Below are 19,983 nucleotides of genomic sequence, written 5' to 3'. Positions count from 1 at the left end.
ATGCAACCGACTCAGTGGCTACTTCGAATAGAAGTGAACGGAGGCAGCAAACGCCCGAGCTGGGGAGTGAGCCCCTCCCAGATACATGTTTATCGCCTATGGGCCCAAGCGAAACCCCCCCCAGCTCAAGCTTGGAGATGGATCGCCAGCTACTGACGGCAAGAAAAAGGGCACCTTTGGAGAGAGTCGGTCAAAAAGTGCGGAAAAAACTAAAATGAAGGGTTTGGCCAGATAAGTAGACTGTACATCTCCCTTTTCCTTATGCTCACTATCTTTTCACAAAATGTGGCGGGGCTGAGGAACGAAAAGAGGATGGAGGAGTTCTTCCTGAGTGTAGATTGTGATATAGTTGTGTTGCAAGAAACTAACTGGGATGGTGATATACTAGCAAAAATAGAGAAATTATGGGTAGGCAGCATTTATATCTCAAATGGAGTAAATAAATGTTGTGGGGTGGCTGTATTAATAAAAAATAGCAAGTTATTTAAAGATATAAAAGAAATACATAGAGATGACCAGGGTAGGCAATTAATATTAGACCTAAATTATAAAAATAATATTATTAGACTGATAAATAGCTATGCCCCCAACATTGAAACGGAGAGAAAGAGGTATTTTGAAAATCTAAAGGGATTCATAAGCACCAACACGATCCTAATAGGAGATTTGAATGTGGCACTCTCACGACTAGATGTCTCGGCGGCAAATGTTTTTAAAAATGACAGCAGCAGAAGAGCTTTATTGAATATAATGAATGAAAATGATCTAATTGATATCTGGAGATTATTAAATAAAGACAAGGTAGCTTTTTCAAGGAAGAGCGTAATCAAAGGAATATTGAAGCAAACTAGAATAGATCTATGCTTAATAAGTAGAAATATTGTTCAATGGATAAATACAATTGATTATGGAAGCAGCCATATTAGTGACCATGGTCCGATCATTTTAACGTTGAAGGACCGCCAAGTCACAAATAAGTTTAATCTATGGTGCTTAAATAATAGTTTACTTGAAGATAGTAAATATATAAATATCATTAATAAACAACTAGATTATATAAATGAAGAAGTGGACATAATACAGGAACCTTTAGAATGGTGGGAACACGTTAAAACAAGATTGAAAACAAAAACGATTCATTACTGTATCAATAAGAAGTGGGAAGAAAATAGGGTAGAGAGGCAACTGAAGAAGGACATAAATAAAGAACAGGTAAGGTTGGATGATGATCCCAGCCGGGATACATACAAACTGTCTCTCTTGATGAAGCGCCTGGACGATTTGGGCAGGAGGAAATGTCAAGGGGCTTGCGTAAGGGCAAGGGTGCAGCATTGGGTGGAGGGGGAAAAATCGACAGCATTCTTCTTGGGATTGGAGAAGAGAAACAAAAATAGGTCCATAATAACTTCCTTACTGAATGACCAAGAGGTGGAGGTGTGCGAGGAGGGAGACATGATGGAGGTCAGTCGGCTGTTTTATCAAAGACTCTTTAGCTCTGACACACTAGATAGAACTCACGCGGATCATCTGTTCTCACTAATTAAAAACAAATTAACTAAGGAAGAAGCCCAGATAACTGACAATAAAATATTCAAATTAGAAGTTGAGGGGGCAATAATGTCATTAGGGAACAACAAGAGTCCGGGACGGGATGGGATGACAACTGAATTCTATAAAACTTTCAGTGATAAATTGGTACCGATTCTGACGAAAATCTATACAGAAATAACGGAAAATAAAAACATAGTTATACCTAGAACATTTAATGAGGGAATAATTAAATTAATATATAAAAATAACGGAGATAGAAATAACTTGAATAATTATAGACCGATAAGCTTGTTAAATACGGATTATAAAATATTTATGAAAATACTGGCTAATAGAATCAAACCCATAATGCCACATATAATAAATAAAAACCAGGCCTACAGTGTACCGAGTCGGACAATATATGACACCATACTGACCGCAAAGGAGACGCTAAGGCTCCTGCAGGAGAGTGGCGGGTATTTCCTGAACCTGGACTTCGAGAAGGCATTCGATAGAGTCGAGCATGAGTACCTTTGGGGGGTCTTGAAGGCCTTTGGGTTCGGGAACAGATTCGTCGGCTGGGTGCGGACCCTCTACAATTCGGCAACGAGTAGGGTAAGTCTGAATGGAAACCTGACGGACCCCGTCCGGCTGTGGCGATCGGTGAGACAGGGGTGTCCGCTCTCCTCTCTGCTGTTCACCTTGGCTGTGGAGCCGCTAGCCTGTTTAATAGATGGGGACCCTGATGTCCGGGGGGTTCTCTCCTCCGGAGGAGGACAGATAAAGCTCCTCCAGTTCGCTGACGACACTACGTTGGTAGCAGCCGACCCCAAGAGCCTAACTCTGGCTCTGGGGTTGGTGGATTTCTTCTGCAAAGCGACTGGAGGCAAGCTGAATCTGTCCAAATCTGGCTTGCTGTGCTGCGGAGCCGCGGCCGCTCCGCCGCAGCTCTCCCAGGTATGTTTGATAGATGGCCCCTTCAAGTTTTTGGGAGTGTACCTGGGGGTGGACGAGCAGCTTGCGGCGGAGAGATCATGGTCTGCGGTCACAGGGAGGATAGAGAACACCTTAAGCCTCTGGAGGATGAGGGCCCTCGGGCATAGGGGAAGAGTGGTTGTCGCCAACGCGCTGGCGGTTACTAAGCTTTACCATACCCTGCATGTCCATGCCGCGCCGCGGAGTGTGTTGACCGCCCTGAACCGGTCATTCAATAATTTCATCTGGAAAGGTAAGAGAATCATGGTGTCGCATAACACTCTCATTGGTGGTAAGAAAAACGGCGGTCTCAACCTCGTGGACATAGACACGAAACGACTGGCTTTTAGATTGCGACTGCTAACAAAACTCTTCAATAATCCGGACCTGCATCTTTGGCATGAAGCTTTAGGGCGGTCAATAAACTCCTGCGGGCGGCATGGCATGTTTAACCTATGTCAAGTTCTCCCATCAACGAGCCTCTGTCACCTTGATCCTTTCTGGGCTGAGGTGATGGAGGCTTGGCAGGCATTCCGACCAGGTCTGGACGGTAAGATTCAACATCTCGGACAGCTTTTGCGGCAGCCGCTCTTCCACAACCCAGATCTGCAGCAGGCAGGGCGGCCATTTAGGTGCGCGGCTCTGGAGAGAGGAGGAGTCGACACCTTTGGGACTGTCTTGGATCGGCACGGCAGGTTGGATCTGGTTCGTGTTGAGAATACTCTAAGAAAAGAAAACATCATACATAGGAAAGAGGTGGTGAGGAGGGTGTGCGCCCAGCTGGCAGAGAATGTACCTCCAGACTGGCTGCTCGTCCTCGGCTCTGTGGTGCGGTCATCAAGACTGGTAAGTGGGCCAACCTTTGTCTGTAATTATGGGGATAGAGTTTTAAATTTTGGGGAATTGAACACGAAACAAATATATAACTTGTTTCTGCGCAAAATTGTAAAAGCACCAGCTGCTACTAGACAGTGGAGGATGATTTTTGAGCATATAACGACAAAGACAATCTGGAAGACAATAGCTAGCCCGTTAATTCCACCCTCGGTCTTTAACACCGATTTCAAAATGAGGCACAGGATAATGTATACAGCAATTATTCTCCATCAAATCAACAAAAACAGGTGGTCCAGGGACTGTCCGGCGTGTGAATCCCATCCGGAGACGATACAGCACATCTTCCTGGAGTGTCCAGCTTCGAGGAGCTTTCGCGACCACTTGTGGGCACTAATCACTGAGAAATGTAACCTCCGACCAGTGGGAACATTAAGGGACCAAATGCAGCTCTTCGGGCTCTTCACCCAAACACCCAGCAATGTTAATTCAGTCTTGGTAAATTTCTTACTTTCAGTTGCTAAACACGCCTTGTACATTTGCAGGTGCGATCTATTGTTTGAAAAAAAGAAAAACAATTCTTGGTCCCTTTTTGTTGGTCTGGTGGAATGGTATTTAAGATCTCTCTTTATGGTTAAAAGGGAGGTATTCATGGAGTCGTTTCTCCCGAATAACAGTTTTGTTGTAGTTGACAATGGAGATCTAAGTTTGAATTTTTGAATATCGTGTGACAGTGTTGTAAAACTACCTTTTTGTATTTTTCTAATAAATAAAAAAAAAAAAAAAAAAATATGCCCGACCTCGTCTAATCTCGGAACCCAAGCAGGGTTGGGCCTGGTTATTACTTGGATGGAAGACCTCTTGGGAATACCAGGTGCTGTAAGCTTTTTCTCTTCTCTCTACCACCTGCATGTCTTTTGTTAGAAACGTCTGATCATCCTGTGACACATGAGGAAGTTGGTCATCTTCAGTTGCTGCTGCTTTGTTGGCAGACACGAAGTGATCTGAGAGTCTCAGTTTCAGTACCAGAAAATAATCACATCAGGGAAGAAGATTTTCCCACTACAAGTCAGCCTTTTTTTCGGCAATTATCTGGTTGCATAGAGGAACCGTATGATTCCAGTACATATATAATGCACATTTGTCACAGACATTGTTACTTACGGCCACACCACCCTGAATATGCCCGACCTCGTCTGATCTCGGAACCCAAGCAGGGTTGGGCCTGGTTAGTACTTTAATGGGAGAATGCTTGGGAATACCAGGTGCTGTAAGCTTTTTCTCTTCTCTCAACCACCTGCATGTATTTTGTTGCAACCTCTGATCACCCTGTGACACATGAGGAAGTTGGTCATCTTCAGCAGCTGCTGCTTTGTTGGCAGACACGAAGTGATCTGAGAGTCTCAGTTTCAGCTGCAGAGAATAATCACATCAGGGAAGAAGATGTGCCCATAACAAGTCAGCCTTTCTCTGCAATTATCTGGTTACATAGAGGAATTGTATGATTCCAGTACCTATATAATGCACATTTGTCACAGAAATTGTTCCTTACGGCCACACCACCCTGAACACACCCCACCTCGTCTGATCTCGGAAGCCAAGCACGGTTGGCCTGGTTAGTACTTGGGTGGGAGACTGCTTGGGAATACCAGGTGCTGTAAGCTTTATCTCTTCTCTGGACCACCTGAATGTCTTTTGTTGCAACGTCTGATCACCCTGTGACACATGAGGAAGGTGGTCATCTTCAGCTGCTGCTGCTTTGTTGGCAGACACGAAGTGATCTGAGAGTCTCAGTTTCAGCAGTTGAGATTTATCACGTCAGTGAACAAGATGTGCCCACTACATATCAGCCTTTCTCAGCAATTTTCTGGTTACATAGAGGAACCATATGATTCCATTGCCTATATAATGCACATTTGTCACAGAGATTGTTACTTACGGCCAAACCACCCTGAATATGTCTGACCTTGTCTGATCTCGGAAGCCAAGGAGGTTTGGGCCTGGTTAGTACTTTGATGTGAGACAGCTTGGGAATACCAGGTGCTGTAAGCTTTTTCTCTTCTCTCTACCACCTTCATGTCTTTTGATGCAACGTCTGATCACCCTGTGACACATGAGGAAGTTGGTCATCTTCAGCAGCTGCTGCAGCTTTGTTGGCAGACATGAAGTGATCTGAGAGTCTCAGTTTCAGCTGCAGAGAATAATCATATCAGGGAAGAAGATGTGCCCACTACAAGTCAGCCTTTATCGGCAATTATCTGGTTACATAGAGGAAGTGTATGATTCCAGTACTTATATAATGCACATTTGTCACAGATATTGTTGCTTACGGCCACACCACCCTGAATATGCCTGACCTCGTCTGATATCGGAAGCCAAGCAGGGTTGGGCCTGGTTAGTACTCAGATGGGAGACCGCTTGGGAATACCAGGTGCTGTAAGCTTTTTCTCTTCTGTCTACCACCTGCATGTCTTTTGTTGCAACGTCTGATCACCCTGTGACACATGAGGAAGTTGGTCATCTTCAGCTGCTGCTGCTTTGTTGGCAGACACGAAGTGATCTGAGAGTCTCAGTTTCAGCTGTAGAGAATAATCACATCAGGGAAGAAGATGTGCCCACTACAAGTCAGCCTTTCTCTGCAATTATCTGGTTACATAGAGGAAGTGTATGATTCCAGTACTTATATAATTCACATTTGTCACAGTTATTGTTGCTTACGGCCACACCACCCTGAATAAGCCGGAGCTCGTCTGATCTCGGAACCCAAGCAGGGTTGGGCCTTGTTAGTACTTGGATGGGAGACTGCTTGGGAATACCAGGTGCTTTAAGCTTTTTCTCTTCTCTCGACCACCTGCATGTCTTTTGTTGCAACGTCTGATCACCCTGTGACACATGAGGAAGTTGGTCATCTTTAGCTGCTGCTGCTTTGTTGGCAGACACGAAGTGATCTGAGAGTCTCAGTTTCAGCTGCAGAGAATAATCACATCAGGGAAGAAGATGTGCCCACTACAAGTCAGCCTTTCTCTGCAATTATCTGGTTACATAGAAGTAGTGTATGATTCCAGTACTTATATAATGCACATTTGTCACAGTTATTCTTGCTTACGGCCACACCACCCTAAACATGCCCGACCTCGTCTGATCTCGGAAGCATAGCAGGGCTGGGCCTGGTTAGTACTTTGATGGGAGACCGCTTGGGAATACCAGGTGCTGTAAGCTTTTTCTCTTCTCTCAACCACCTGCATGTCTTTTGTTGCAACCTCTGATCACCCTGTGACACATGAGGAAGTTGGTCATCTTCAGCTGCTGCTGCTTTGTTGGCAGACACGAAGTGATCTGAGAGTCTCAGTTTCAGCTGGAGAGAATAATCACGTCAGGGAAGAAGATTTGCCCGCTACACATCAGCCTTTCTCTGCAATTATCTGGTTATATCGAGGAACCATATGATTCCAGTACCTATACAACTTACATTTGTCACAGACATTGTTGCTTACTGCCACACCACCCTGAATATGCCTGACCTCGTCTGATCTCGGAAGGCAAGCAGGGTTGTGCCTGGTTAGTACTTGGATGGGAGACAGCTTGGGTATACAAGGTGCTGTAAGCTTTTTCTCTTCTCTCAACCACCTCCATGTCTTTTGTTGCAACGTCTGATCACCCTGTGACACGTGAAGAAGTTGGTCATCTTCAGCTGCTGCTGCTTTGTTGGCAGACACGAGGTGATCTGAGAGTCTCAGTTTCAGCTCCAGAGAATAATCACATCAAGGAGGAAGATGAACCCACTACAAGTCAGCCTTTTTCGGCAATTATCTGGTTACATAGAGGAAGTGTATGATTCCAGTACCTATATAATGCACATTTGTCACAGATATTGTCTCTTACGGCCACACCACCCTGAATAAGCCCGACCTCGTCTGATCTCGGAAGCCAAGCAGGGTTGGACCTTGTTAGTACTTGAATGGGAGACCGCTTGGGAATACCAGGTGCTGTAAGCTTTTTCTCTTCTCTCTACCACCTTCATGTCTTTTGTTGCAACGTCTGATCACCCTGTGACACATGAGGAAGTTGGTCATCTTCAGCAGCTGCTGCTGCTTTGTTGGCAGACACAAAGTCATCTCAGAGTCTCAGTTTCAGCTGCAGAGAATAATCACATCAGGGAAGAAGATGTGCCCACTACAAGTCAGCCTTTCTCAGCAATTATCTGGTTACATAGAGGAAGTGTATGATTCCAGTACCTATATAATACACATTTGTAACAGATATTATTGCTTACAGCCACACCAACTTGAATAAGCTGGACCTCGTCTGATCTCGGAAGCCAAGCAGGGTTGGGACTGGTTACTGCTTGAATGGGAGACCGCTTGGGAATACCAGGTGCTGTAAACTCTTTCTCTTCTCTCTACCACCTATATGTCTTTTGTTGCAATGTCTGATCGCCCTGTGACACATGAGGAAGTTGGTCATCTTCAGCTGCTGCTGCTTTTTTTGCAGACACGAAGTGATCTGAGAGTCTCAGTTTCAGCTGGAGAGAATAATCACATCAGGGAAGAAGATGTGCCCACTACAAGTCAGCCTTTCTCTGCAATTATCTGGTTACATAGAAGTAGTGTATGATTCCAGTACTTATATAATGCACATTTGTCACAGTTATTCTTGCTTGCGGCCACACCACCCTAAACATGCCCAACCTCGTCTGATCTCGAAAGCATAGCAGGGCTGGGCCTGGTTAGTACTTTGATGGGAGACCGCTTGGGAATACCAGGTGCTGTAAGCTTTTTCTCTTCTCTCAACCACCTGCATGTCTTTTGTTGCAACCTCTGATCACCCTGTGACACATGAGGAAGTTGGTCATCTTCAGCTGCTGCTGCTTTGTTGGCAGACACGAAGTGATCTGAGAGTCTCAGTTTCAGCTGGAGAGAATAATCACGTCAGGGAAGAAGATTTGCCCGCTACACATCAGCCTTTCTCTGCAATTATCTGGTTATATCGAGGAACCATATGATTCCAGTACCTATACAACTTACATTTGTCACAGACATTGTTGCTTACTGCCACACCACCCTGAATATGCCTGACCTCGTCTGATCTCGGAAGGCAAGCAGGGTTGTGCCTGGTTAGTACTTGGATGGGAGACAGCTTCGGTATACAAGGTGCTGTAATCTTTTTCTCTTCTCTCAACCACCTCCATGTTTTTTGTTGCAACGTCTGATCACCCTGTGACACATGAGGAAGTTGGTCATCTTCAGCTGCTGCTGCTTTGTTGGCAGACACGAGGTGATCTGAGAGTCTCAGTTTCAGCTCCAGAGAATAATCACATCAAGGAGGAAGATGAATCCACTACAAGTCAGCCTTTTTCGGCAATTATCTGGTTACATAGAGGAAGTGTATGATTCCAGTACCTATATAATGCACATTTGTCACAGATATTGTCTCTTACGGCCACACCACCCTGAATAAGCCCGACCTCGTCTGATCTCGGAAGCCAAGCAGGGTTGGACCTTGTTAGTACTTGAATGGGAGACCGCTTGGGAATACCAGGTGCTGTAAGCTTTTTCTCTTCTCTCTACCACCTGCATGTCTTTTGTTGCAACGTCTGATCACCCTGTGACACATGAGGAAGTTGGTCATCTTCAGCAGCTGCTGCTGCTTTGTTGGCAGACACAAAGTCATCTCAGAGTCTCAGTTTCAGCTGCAGAGAATAATCACATCAGGGAAGAAGATGTGCCCACTACAAGTCAGCCTTTCTCAGCAATTATCTGGTTACATAGAGGAAGTGTATGATTCCAGTACCTATATAATGCACATTTGTAACAGATATTGTTGCTTACAGCCACACCAACTTGAATAAGCTGGACCTCGTCTGATCTCGGAAGCCAAGCAGAGTTGGGACTGGTTACTGCTTGAATGGGAGACCGCTTGCGAATACCAGGTGCTGTAAACTCTTTCTCTTCTCTCTACCACCTATATGTCTTTTTTTGCAATGTCTGATCGCCCTGTGACACATGAGGAAGTTGGTCATCTTCAGCTGCTGCTGCTTTTTTGGCAGACACGAAGTGATCTTAGAGTTTCAGTTTCAGCTGCAGAGAATAATCACGTCAGGGAAGAAGATGTGCCCACTATTTATCAGCCTTTCTCGGCAATTATCTGGTTATATAGAGGAACCGTATGATTCCAGTACCTATACAATTTACATTTGTCACAGACATTGTTACTTACGGCCACACCACCTTGAATATGCCCGATCTCGTCTGATCTCGGAAGACTAGCAGGGTTGGGCCTTGTTAGTACTTGAATGGGAGACTGCTTGGGAATACCAGGTGCTGTAAGCTTTTTCTCTTCTCTCTACCACCTGCATGTCTTTTGTTGCAATGTCTGATCGCCCTGTGACACATGAGGAAGTTGGTCATCTTCAGCTGTTGCTGCTTTGTTGGCAGACACGAAGTGATCTGAGAGTCTCAGTTTCAGCTGAAGAGAATAATCACATCAGGGAAGAAGATGTGCCCACTACAATTTAGCCTTTCTTGGCAATTATCTGGTTGCATAGAGGAACCGTATGATTCCAGTACCTATATAATGCACATTTGTCACAGACATTGTTGCTTACGGCCACACCACTCTGATTATGGCCGACCTCGTCTGATCTCGGAACCCAAGCAGGGTTGGGCCTGGTTAGTACTTGAATGGGAGACCGCTTGGGAATAACAGGTGCTGTAGGCTTTTTCTCTTCTCTCTACCACCTGCATGTCTTTTGTTGCAACGTCTGATCACCCTGTGACACATGAGGAAGTTGGTCATCTTCAGCTGCTGCTGCTTTGTTGGCAGACACGAAGTGATCTGAGAGTCTCAGTTTTAGCTGTAGAGAATAATCACATCAGGGAAGAAGATGTGCCCACTACAAGTCAGCCTTTCTCTGCAATTATCTGGTTACATAGAGGAAGTGTATGATTCCAGTACTTATATAATTCACATTTGTCACAGTTATTGTTGCTTACGGCCACACCACCCTGAATAAGCCGGAGCTCGTCTGTTCTCGGAACCCAAGCAGGGTTGGGCCTTGTTAGTACTTGGATGGGAGACTGCTTGGGAATACCAGGTGCTTTAAGCTTTTTCTCTTCTCTCGACCACCTGCATGTCTTTTGTTGCAACGTCTGATCACCCTGTGACACATGAGGAAGTTGGTCATCTTTAGCTGCTGCTGCTTTGTTGGCAGACACGAAGTGATCTGAGAGTCTCATTTTCAGCTGTAGAGAATTATCACGTCAGGGAACAAGATGTGCCAACTACATATCAGCCTTTCTCGGCAATTATCTGGTTGCATAGAGGAACCGTATGATTCCAGTACCTATATAATGCACATTTGTCAGAGACATTGTTACTTACGGCCACACCAACCTGAATATGCCTGACCTCGTCTGATCTCGGAAGCCAAGCAGGGTTGAACCTACTTAGTACTTGGATGGGAGACCGCTTGGGAATACCAGGTGCTGTAAGCTTCTTCTCTTCTCTCTACCACCTGCATGTCTTTTGTTGCAACGTCTGATCGCCTTGTGACACATGAGGAAGTTGGTCATCTTCAGCTGCTGCTGCTTTGTTGGCAGACACGAAGTGATCTGAGAGTCTAAGTTTCAGCTGAAGAGAATAATCACATCAGGGAAGAAGATGTGCCCACTACAAGTTAGCCTTTCTTGGCAATTATCTGGTTGCATAGAGGATCCGTATGATTCCAGTACATATATAATGCACATTTGTCACAGACATTGTTACTTACGGCCACACCACCCTGAATATGCCCGACCTCGTCTGATCTCGGAACCCAAGCAGGGTTGGGCCTGGTTAGTACTTTAATGGGAGAATGCTTGGGAATACCAGGTGCTGTAAGCTTTTTCTCTTCTCTCAACCACCTGCATGTATTTTGTTGCAACCTCTGATCACCCTGTGACACATGAGGAAGTTGGTCATCTTCAGCTGCTGCTGCTTTGTTGGCAGACACGAAGTGATCTGAGAGTCTCAGTTTCAGCTGGAGAGAATAATCACGTCAGGGAAGAAGATTTGCCCGCTACACATCAGCCTTTCTCTGCAATTATCTGGTTATATCGAGGAACCATATGATTCCAGTACCTATACAACTTACATTTGTCACAGACATTGTTGCTTACTGCCACACCACCCTGAATATGCCTGACCTCGTCTGATCTCGGAAGGCAAGCAGGGTTGTGCCTGGTTAGTACTTGGATGGGAGACAGCTTGGGAATATAAGGTGCTGTAAGCTTTATCTCTTCTCTCTACCACCTCCATGTCTTTTGTTGCAACGTGTGATCACCCTGTGACACGTGAAGAAGTTGGTCATCTTCAGCTGCTGCTGCTTTGTTGGCAGACACGAGGTGATCTGAGAGTCTCAGTTTCAGCTCCATAGAATAATCACATCAAGGAAGAAGATGAACCCACTACAAGTCAGCCTTTTTCGGCAATTATCTGGTTACATAGAGGAAGTGTATGATTCCAGTACCTATATAATGCACATTTGTCACAGATATTGTCTCTTACGGCCACACCACCCTGAATAAGCCCGACCTCGTCTGATCTCAGAAGCCAAGCAGGGTTGGACCTGGTTAGTTCTTGAATGGGAGACCGCTTGGGAATACCAGGTGCTTTAAGCTTTTTCTGTTCTCTCTACCACCTGCGTGTCTTTTGTTGCAACGTCTGATCACCCTGTGACACATGAGGAAGTTGGTCATCTTCAGCAGCTGCTGCTGCTTTGTTGGCAGACACGAAGTGATCTCAGAGTCTCAGTTTCAGCTGCAGAGAATAATCACATCAGGGAAGAAGATGTGCCCACTACAAGTCAGCCTTTCTCGGCAATTATCTGGTTACATAGAGGAACCATATGATTCCATTGCCTATATAATGCACATTTGTCACAGCAATTGTTACTTACAGCCAAACCACCCTGAATATGTCTGACCTTGTCTGATCTCGGAAGCCAAGGAGGTTTGGGCCTGGTTAGTACTTTGATGGGAGACCGCTTGGGAATACCAGGTACTGTAAGCTCTTTCTCTTCTCTCTACCACCTGCATGTCTTTTGTTGCAATGTCTGATCACCCTGTAACACATGAGGAAGTTGGTCATCTTCAGCAGCTGCTGCTGCTGCTTTGTTGGCAGACACGAAGTGATCTGAGAGTCTCAGTTTCAGCTGGAGAGAATAATCATATCAGGGAAGAAGATGTGCCCACTACATATCAGCCTTTCTCGGCAATTATCTGGTTACATAGAGGAAGTGTATGATTCCTTTGCCTATATAATGCACATTTGTCACAGAGATTGTTGCTTACTGCCAAACCACCCTGAATATGTCTGACCTTGTCTGATCTCAGAAGCCAAGCACGGTTGGGCCTGGTTAGTACTTGGATGGAAGACCTCTTGGGAATACCAGGTGCTTTAAGCTTTTTCTCTTCTCTCGACCACCTGCATGTCTTTTGTTGCAACGTCTGATCACCCTGTGACACATGAGGAAGTTGGTCATCTTCAGCTGCTGCTGCTTTGTTGGCAGACACGAAGTGATCTGAGAGTCTCAGTTTCAGTTGCAGAGAATGATCACATCAGAGAAGATGATATGCCCGCTACACATCAGCCTTTCTCGGCAATTATCTGGTTGCATAGAGGAACCGTATGATTCCAGTACCTATATTACGCACATTTCTCAGAGCAATTGTTACTTACGGCCACACCACCCTGAATAAGCTCGACCTCGTCTGAACTCGGAAGCCAAGCAGGTTTTGGCCTGGTTAGTACTTGAATGGGAGACCGCTTGGGAATACCAGGTGCTGTAGGCTTTTTCTCTTCTCTCTACCACCTGCATGTCTTTTTTTGCAACGTCTGATCACCCTGTGACACATGAGGAAGTTGGTCATCTTCAGCTGCTGCTGCTTTGTTGGCAGACATGAAGTGATCTGAGAGTCTCAGTTTCAGCTGCAGAGAATAATCATATCAGGGAAGAAGATGTGCCCACTACAAGTCAGCCTTTTTCGGCAATTATCTTGTTGCATAGAGGAACCGTATGATTCCAGTACCTATATAATGCACATTTGTCACAGACATTGTTACTTACGGCCACACCACCCTGAATATGCCCGACCTCGTCTGATCTCGGAACCCAAGCAGGGTTGGGCCTGGTTAGTACTTGAATGTTAAACCGCTTGGGAATACCAGGTGCTGTAAGCTTTTTCTCTTCTCTCTACCACCTGCATGTCTTTTGTTGCAATGTCTGATCGCCCTGTGACACATGAGGAAGTTGGTCATCTTCAGCTGCTGCTGCTTTGTTGGCAGACACGAAGTGATCTGAGAGTCTCAGTTTCAGTTGCAGAGAATGATCACATCAGAGAAGATGATATGCCCGCTACACTCCAGCCTTTCTCGGCATCTATCTGGTTGCACAGAGGAACCGTATGATTCCAGTACCTATATAATGCACATTTTTTCAGAAACATTGTTGCTTATGGCCACACCACCCTGAACATGCCCGACCTCGTCTAATCTCGGAAGCATAGCAGGGTTGGGCCTGGTTAGTACTTGGATGGGAGACAGCTTGGGAATACTAGGTGCTGTAAGCTTCTCCTCTTCTCTCTACCACCTGCATGTCTTTTGTTGCAACGTCTGATCACCCTGTGACACATGAGGAAGTTGGTCATTTTCTTTAGCTGCTGCTGCTTTGTTGGCAGACACGAAGTGATCTGAGAGTCTCAGTTTCAGTTGTAGAGAATAATCACATCAGGAAAGAAGATGTACCCGCTACAAGTCAGCCTTTCTCTGCAATTATCTGGTTACATAGAGGAACCGTATGATTCCAGTACTTATATAATGCACATTTGTCACAGTTATTGTTGCTTACGGCCACACCACCCTGAATAAGCCCGACCTCGTCTGATCTTGGAAGCCAAGCAAGGTTGGGCCTAGTTAGTACTTGGATGGGAGACCGCTTGGGAATACCAGGTGCTGTAAGCTTTTTCTCTTCTCTCAACCACCTGCATGTCTTTTGTTTCAACGTCTGATCACCCTGTGACACATGAGGAAGTTGGTCATCTTCAGCTGTGGCTGCTTTGTTGGCAGACACAAAGTGATCTTAGAGTCTCATTTTCAGCTGGAGAAAATTATCACGTCAGGGAACAAGATGTGCCCACTACATATCAGCCTTTCTCGGCAATTATCTTGTTACATAGAGGAACCATATGATTCCATTGCCTATATAATGCACATTTTTCACAGAGATTGTTGCTTACGGCCAAACCACCCTGAATATGTCTGACCTTGTCTGATCTCAGAAGCCGAGGAGGGTTGGGCCTGGTTAGTACTTTGATGGGAGACCGCTTGGGAATACCAGGTGCTGTAAGCTTTTTCTCTTCTCTCTACCACCTGCATGTCTTTTGTTGCAACGTCTGATCACCCTGTGACACATGAGGAAGTTGGTCATCTTCAGCTGCTGCTGCTGCCTTTTTGGCAGACACGAAGTGATCTGAGAGTCTCAGTTTCAGCTGAAGAGAATAATCACATCAGGGAAGAAGATGTGCCCACTACAATTTAGCCTTTCTTGGCAATTATCTGGTTGCATAGAGGAACTGTATGATTCCAGTACCTATATAATGCACATTTGTCACAGACATTGTTACTTACGGCCACACCACCCTGAGTATGCCCAACCTCGTCTGATCTCGGAACCCAAGCAGGGTTGGGCCTGGTTATTACTTGAATGGGAGACTGCTTGGGAATACCAGGTGCTGTAAGCTTTCTCTCTTCTCTCTACCACCTGCATGTCTTTTGTTGCAATGTCTGATCGCCCTGTGACACATGAGGAAGTTGGTCATCTTCAGCAGCTGCTGCAGCTTTGTTGGCAGACATGAAGTGATCTGAGAGTCTCAGTTTCAGCTGCAGAGAATAATCATATCAGGGAAGAAGATGTGCCCACTACAAGTCAGCCTTTATCGGCAATTATCTGGTTACATAGAGGAAGTGTATGATTCCAATACATATATAATGCACATTTGTCACAGATATTTCTGCTTACGGCCACACCATCCTGAATATACCCAACCTCGTCTGATATCGGAACCCAAGCAGGTTTGGGCCTGGTTAGTACTCGGATGGGAGACCGCTTGGGAATACCAGGTGCTGTAAGCCTTTTCTCTTCTCTCAACCACCTGCGTGTCTTTTGTTGCAACGTCTGATCATCCTGTGACACATGAGGAAGTTGGTCATCTTCAGCTGCTGCTGCTTTGTTGGCAGACACAAAGTGATCTGAGAGTCTCAGTTTCAGCAGTTGAGAATTATCACGTCAGGGAACAAGATGTGCCCACTACATATCAGCCTTTCTCGGCAATTTTCTGGTTACATAGAGGAACCATATGATTCCATTGCCTATATAATGCACATTTGTCACAGAGATTGTTGCTTACGGCCAAACCACCCTGAATATGTCTGACCTTGTCTGATCTCAGAAGCCAAGCAGGGTTGGGCCTGGTTAGTACTTTGATGGGAGACCGCTTGGGAATACCAGGTGCTTAAAGCTATTTCTCTTCTCTCTACCACCTCCATGTCTTTTGTTGCAACGTCTGATTATCCTGTGACACATGAGGAAGTTGGTCATCTTCAGCAGCTGCTGCTTCTTTGTTGGCAGACACGAAGTGATCTGAGAGTCTCAGTTTCAGTTGTAGAGAATAATCACATCAGGAAAGAAGATGTACCCGCTACAAGTCAGCCTTTCTCTGCAATTATCTGGTTACATAGAGAAACCGTATGATTCCAGTACTTATATAATACACATTTGTCACAGTTATTGTTGCTTACGGCCACACCACCCTGAATAAGCCCGACCTCGTCTGATCTTGGAAGCCAAGCAAGATTGGGCCTAGTTAGTACTTGGATGGGAGACCGCTTGGGAATACCAGGTGCTGTAAGCTTTTTCTCTTCTCTCAACCACCTGCATGTCTTTTGTTTCAACGTCTGATCACCCTGTGACACATGAGGAAGTTGGTCATCTTCAGCTGTGGCTGCTTTGTTGGCAGACACAAAGTGATCTTAGAGTCTCATTTTCAGCTGGAGAAAATTATCACGTCAGGGAACAAGATGTGCCCACTACATATCAGCCTTTCTCGGCAATTATCTTGTTACATAGAGGAACCATATGATTCCATTGCCTATATAATGCACATTTTTCACAGAGATTGTTGCTTATGGCCAAACCACCCTGAATATGTCTGACCTTGTCTGATCTCAGAAGCCAAGGAGGGTTGGGCCTGGTTAGTACTTTGATGGGAGACCGCTTGGGAATACCAGGTGCTGTAAGCTTTTTCTCTTCTCTCTACCACCTGCATGTCTTTTGTTGCAATGTCTGATCGCCCTGTGACACATGAGGAAGTTGGTCATCTTCAGCAGCTGCTGCAGCTTTGTTGGCAGACATGAAGTGATCTGAGAGTCTCAGTTTCAGCTGCAGAGAATAATCATATAAGGGAAGAAGATGTGCCCACTACAAGTCAGCCTTTATCGGCAATTATCTGGTTACATAGAGGAAGTGTATGATTCCAATACATATATAATGCACATTTGTCACAGATATTTCTGCTTACGGCCACACCATCCTGAATATACCCAACCTCGTCTGATATCGGAACCCAAGCAGGTTTGGGCCTGGTTAGTACTCGGATGGGAGACCGCTTGGGAATACCAGGTGCTGTAAGCCTTTTCTCTTCTCTCAACCACCTGCGTGTCTTTTGTTGCAACGTCTGATCATCCTGTGACACATGAGGAAGTTGGTCATCTTCAGCTGCTGCTGCTTTGTTGGCAGACACAAAGTGATCTGAGAGTCTCAGTTTCAGCAGTTGAGAATTATCACGTCAGGGAACAAGATGTGCCCACTACATATCAGCCTTTCTCGGCAATTTTCTGGTTACATAGAGGAACCATATGATTCCATTGCCTATATAATGCACATTTGTCACAGAGATTGTTGCTTACGGCCAAACCACCCTGAATATGTCTGACCTTGTCTGATCTCAGAAGCCAAGCAGGGTTGGGCCTGGTTAGTACTTTGATGGGAGACCGCTTGGGAATACCAGGTGCTTAAAGCTATTTCTCTTCTCTCTACCACCTCCATGTCTTTTGTTGCAACGTCTGATTATCCTGTGACACATGAGGAAGTTGGTCATCTTCAGCAGCTGCTGCTTCTTTGTTGGCAGACACGAAGTGATCTGAGAGTCTCAGTTTCAGTTGTAGAGAATAATCACATCAGGAAAGAAGATGTACCCGCTACAAGTCAGCCTTTCTCTGCAATTATCTGGTTACATAGAGGAACCGTATGATTCCAGTACTTATATAATACACATTTGTCACAGTTATTGTTGCTTACGGCCACACCACCCTGAATAAGCCCGACCTCGTCTGATCTTGGAAGCCAAGCAAGGTTGGGCCTAGTTAGTACTTGGATGGGAGACCGCTTGGGAATACCAGGTGCTGTAAGCTTTTTCTCTTCTCTCAACCACCTGCATGTCTTTTGTTTCAACGTCTGATCACCCTGTGACACATGAGGAAGTTGGTCATCTTCAGCTGTGGCTGCTTTGTTGGCAGACACAAAGTGATCTTAGAGTCTCATTTTCAGCTGGAGAAAATTATCACGTCAGGGAACAAGATGTGCCCACTACATATCAGCCTTTCTCGGCAATTATCTTGTTACATAGAGGAACCATATGATTCCATTGCCTATATAATGCACATTTTTCACAGAGATTGTTGCTTACGGCCAAACCACCCTGAATATGTCTGACCTTGTCTGATCTCAGAAGCCAAGGAGGGTTGGGCCTGGTTAGTACTTTGATGGGAGACCGCTTGGGAATACCAGGTGCTGTAAGCTTTTTCTCTTCTCTCTACCACCTGCATGTCTTTTGTTGCAACGTCTGATCACCCTGTGACACATGAGGAAGTTGGTCATCTTCAGCTGCTGCTGCTGCCTTTTTGGCAGACACGAAGTGATCTGAGAGTCTCAGTTTCAGCTGAAGAGAATAATCACATCAGGGAAGAAGATGTGCCCACTACAATTTAGCCTTTCTTGGCAATTATCTGGTTGCATAGAGGAACTGTATGATTCCAGTACCTATATAATGCACATTTGTCACAGACATTGTTACTTACGGCCACACCACCCTGAGTATGCCCAACCTCGTCTGATCTCGGAACCCAAGCAGGGTTGGGCCTGGTTATTACTTGAATGGGAGACTGCTTGGGAATACCAGGTGCTGTAAGCTTTCTCTCTTCTCTCTACCACCTGCATGTCTTTTGTTGCAATGTCTGATCGCCCTGTGACACATGAGGAAGTTGGTCATCTTCAGCAGCTGCTGCAGCTTTGTTGGCAGACATGAAGTGATCTGAGAGTCTCAGTTTCAGCTGCAGAGAATAATCATATCAGGGAAGAAGATGTGCCCACTACAAGTCAGCCTTTATCGGCAATTATCTGGTTACATAGAGGAAGTGTATGATTCCAATACATATATAATGCACATTTGTCACAGATATTTCTGCTTACGGCCACACCATCCTGAATATACCCAACCTCGTCTGATATTGGAACCCAAGCAGGTTTGGGCCTGGTTAGTACTCGGATGGGAGACCGCTTGGGAATACCAGGTGCTGTAAGCCTTTTCTCTTCTCTCAACCACCTGCGTGTCTTTTGTTGCAACGTCTGATCATCCTGTGACACATGAGGAAGTTGGTCATCTTCAGCTGCTGCTGCTTTGTTGGCAGACACAAAGTGATCTGAGAGTCTCAGTTTCAGCAGTTGAGAATTATCACGTCAGGAAACAAGATGTGCCCACTACATATCAGCCTTTCTCGGCAATTTTCTGGTTACATAGAGGAACCATATGATTCCATTGCCTATATAATGCACATTTGTCACTGAGATTGTTGCTTACGGCCAAACCACCCAGAATATGTCTGACCTTGTCTGATCTCAGAAGCCAAGCAGGGTTGGGCCTGGTTAGTACTTTGATGGGAGACCGCTTGGGAATACCAGGTGCTTAAAGCTATTTCTCTTCTCTCTACCACCTCCATGTCTTTTGTTGCAACGTCTGATTATCCTGTGACACATGAGGAAGTTGGTCATCTTCAGCAGCTGCTGCTTCTTTGTTGGCAGACACGAAGTGATCTGAGAGTCTCAGTTTCAGCTGCAGAGAACAATCACATCAGGGAAGAAGATGTGCCCACTACAAGTAAGCCTTTATCGGCAATTATCTGGTTACATAGAGGAAGTGTATGATTCCAATACATATATAATGCACATTTGTCACAGATATTGCTGCTTACGGCCACACCACCCTGAATATGCCCAACCTCGTCTGATCTTGGAAGCCAAGCAGGGTTGGGCCTGGTTAGTACTTGGATAGGAGACCGCTTGGGAATACCAGGTGCTGTAAGCTTTTCCTCTTCTCTCAACCACCTTCATGTCTTTTGTTGCAACGTCTGATCACCCTGTGACACATGAGGAAGTTGGTCATCTTCAGCTGCTGCTGCTTTGTTGGCAGACACAAAGTGATCTGAGAGTCTCATTTTCAGCTGGAGAGAATTATCACGTCAGGGAAGAAGATGTGCCCACTACATATCAGC

The 19,983-nt window shown here is 45.4% G+C and overlaps 2 non-coding genes and 34 pseudogenes across 2 annotated transcripts; all 36 read left to right on the top strand.

Annotated features, from left to right (window-relative positions):
* The first annotated feature begins 4,500 nt into the window (after window positions 1-4,500).
* On the top strand, window positions 4,501-4,619 carry LOC140284804 (5S ribosomal RNA; annotated as a pseudogene).
* Window positions 4,620-4,888: 269 nt separating this feature from the next.
* Window positions 4,889-5,006, top strand: LOC140294357 (5S ribosomal RNA; annotated as a pseudogene).
* Window positions 5,007-5,666: 660 nt separating this feature from the next.
* Window positions 5,667-5,785, top strand: LOC140298925 (5S ribosomal RNA). Its single transcript, XR_011914520.1, has one exon. It is a non-coding gene; the product is annotated as a 5S ribosomal RNA (ribosomal RNA).
* Window positions 5,786-6,054: 269 nt separating this feature from the next.
* On the top strand, window positions 6,055-6,173 carry LOC140293590 (5S ribosomal RNA; annotated as a pseudogene).
* A 269-nt stretch (window positions 6,174-6,442) lies between these two features.
* LOC140300201 (5S ribosomal RNA) lies at window positions 6,443-6,561 on the top strand (annotated as a pseudogene).
* A 269-nt stretch (window positions 6,562-6,830) lies between these two features.
* LOC140296918 (5S ribosomal RNA) lies at window positions 6,831-6,949 on the top strand (annotated as a pseudogene).
* Window positions 6,950-7,218: 269 nt separating this feature from the next.
* Window positions 7,219-7,337, top strand: LOC140314175 (5S ribosomal RNA; annotated as a pseudogene).
* Window positions 7,338-7,997: 660 nt separating this feature from the next.
* On the top strand, window positions 7,998-8,116 carry LOC140291707 (5S ribosomal RNA; annotated as a pseudogene).
* Window positions 8,117-8,773: 657 nt separating this feature from the next.
* LOC140314171 (5S ribosomal RNA) lies at window positions 8,774-8,892 on the top strand (annotated as a pseudogene).
* Window positions 8,893-9,552: 660 nt separating this feature from the next.
* On the top strand, window positions 9,553-9,671 carry LOC140281412 (5S ribosomal RNA; annotated as a pseudogene).
* Window positions 9,672-9,940: 269 nt separating this feature from the next.
* On the top strand, window positions 9,941-10,059 carry LOC140282657 (5S ribosomal RNA; annotated as a pseudogene).
* A 269-nt stretch (window positions 10,060-10,328) lies between these two features.
* LOC140292075 (5S ribosomal RNA) lies at window positions 10,329-10,447 on the top strand (annotated as a pseudogene).
* A 269-nt stretch (window positions 10,448-10,716) lies between these two features.
* Window positions 10,717-10,835, top strand: LOC140294720 (5S ribosomal RNA; annotated as a pseudogene).
* Window positions 10,836-11,104: 269 nt separating this feature from the next.
* LOC140284798 (5S ribosomal RNA) lies at window positions 11,105-11,223 on the top strand (annotated as a pseudogene).
* A 269-nt stretch (window positions 11,224-11,492) lies between these two features.
* On the top strand, window positions 11,493-11,611 carry LOC140296414 (5S ribosomal RNA; annotated as a pseudogene).
* A 269-nt stretch (window positions 11,612-11,880) lies between these two features.
* LOC140293896 (5S ribosomal RNA) lies at window positions 11,881-11,999 on the top strand (annotated as a pseudogene).
* A 272-nt stretch (window positions 12,000-12,271) lies between these two features.
* Window positions 12,272-12,390, top strand: LOC140296006 (5S ribosomal RNA; annotated as a pseudogene).
* A 275-nt stretch (window positions 12,391-12,665) lies between these two features.
* LOC140293647 (5S ribosomal RNA) lies at window positions 12,666-12,784 on the top strand (annotated as a pseudogene).
* Window positions 12,785-13,053: 269 nt separating this feature from the next.
* On the top strand, window positions 13,054-13,172 carry LOC140290229 (5S ribosomal RNA; annotated as a pseudogene).
* A 269-nt stretch (window positions 13,173-13,441) lies between these two features.
* Window positions 13,442-13,560, top strand: LOC140289048 (5S ribosomal RNA; annotated as a pseudogene).
* A 270-nt stretch (window positions 13,561-13,830) lies between these two features.
* Window positions 13,831-13,949, top strand: LOC140292085 (5S ribosomal RNA; annotated as a pseudogene).
* Window positions 13,950-14,221: 272 nt separating this feature from the next.
* LOC140306510 (5S ribosomal RNA) lies at window positions 14,222-14,340 on the top strand (annotated as a pseudogene).
* A 269-nt stretch (window positions 14,341-14,609) lies between these two features.
* On the top strand, window positions 14,610-14,728 carry LOC140289336 (5S ribosomal RNA; annotated as a pseudogene).
* Window positions 14,729-15,000: 272 nt separating this feature from the next.
* Window positions 15,001-15,119, top strand: LOC140293851 (5S ribosomal RNA; annotated as a pseudogene).
* A 272-nt stretch (window positions 15,120-15,391) lies between these two features.
* LOC140317259 (5S ribosomal RNA) lies at window positions 15,392-15,510 on the top strand (annotated as a pseudogene).
* Window positions 15,511-15,779: 269 nt separating this feature from the next.
* On the top strand, window positions 15,780-15,898 carry LOC140289209 (5S ribosomal RNA; annotated as a pseudogene).
* Window positions 15,899-16,170: 272 nt separating this feature from the next.
* Window positions 16,171-16,289, top strand: LOC140282457 (5S ribosomal RNA; annotated as a pseudogene).
* A 269-nt stretch (window positions 16,290-16,558) lies between these two features.
* Window positions 16,559-16,677, top strand: LOC140270002 (5S ribosomal RNA; annotated as a pseudogene).
* A 272-nt stretch (window positions 16,678-16,949) lies between these two features.
* On the top strand, window positions 16,950-17,068 carry LOC140317248 (5S ribosomal RNA; annotated as a pseudogene).
* A 269-nt stretch (window positions 17,069-17,337) lies between these two features.
* Window positions 17,338-17,456, top strand: LOC140289208 (5S ribosomal RNA; annotated as a pseudogene).
* A 272-nt stretch (window positions 17,457-17,728) lies between these two features.
* Window positions 17,729-17,847, top strand: LOC140306502 (5S ribosomal RNA; annotated as a pseudogene).
* Window positions 17,848-18,116: 269 nt separating this feature from the next.
* LOC140312378 (5S ribosomal RNA) lies at window positions 18,117-18,235 on the top strand (annotated as a pseudogene).
* Window positions 18,236-18,507: 272 nt separating this feature from the next.
* Window positions 18,508-18,626, top strand: LOC140293850 (5S ribosomal RNA; annotated as a pseudogene).
* A 272-nt stretch (window positions 18,627-18,898) lies between these two features.
* LOC140301083 (5S ribosomal RNA) lies at window positions 18,899-19,017 on the top strand (annotated as a pseudogene).
* Window positions 19,018-19,286: 269 nt separating this feature from the next.
* LOC140293148 (5S ribosomal RNA) lies at window positions 19,287-19,405 on the top strand (annotated as a pseudogene).
* Window positions 19,406-19,677: 272 nt separating this feature from the next.
* On the top strand, window positions 19,678-19,796 carry LOC140297543 (5S ribosomal RNA). Its single transcript, XR_011913269.1, has one exon. It is a non-coding gene; the product is annotated as a 5S ribosomal RNA (ribosomal RNA).
* The last annotated feature ends 187 nt before the right edge of the window (window positions 19,797-19,983 follow it).

Source organism: Leuresthes tenuis, unplaced genomic scaffold (genome assembly GCF_036924035.1).
Source record: "Leuresthes tenuis unplaced genomic scaffold, fLeuTen1.0.hap1 SCAF_1, whole genome shotgun sequence".
Classification (NCBI taxonomy): domain Eukaryota; kingdom Metazoa; phylum Chordata; class Actinopteri; order Atheriniformes; family Atherinopsidae; genus Leuresthes; species Leuresthes tenuis.
The sequence above is the reverse complement of the archived record's forward strand: the minus strand, read 5'-3'. Positions and strand labels throughout refer to the sequence as shown.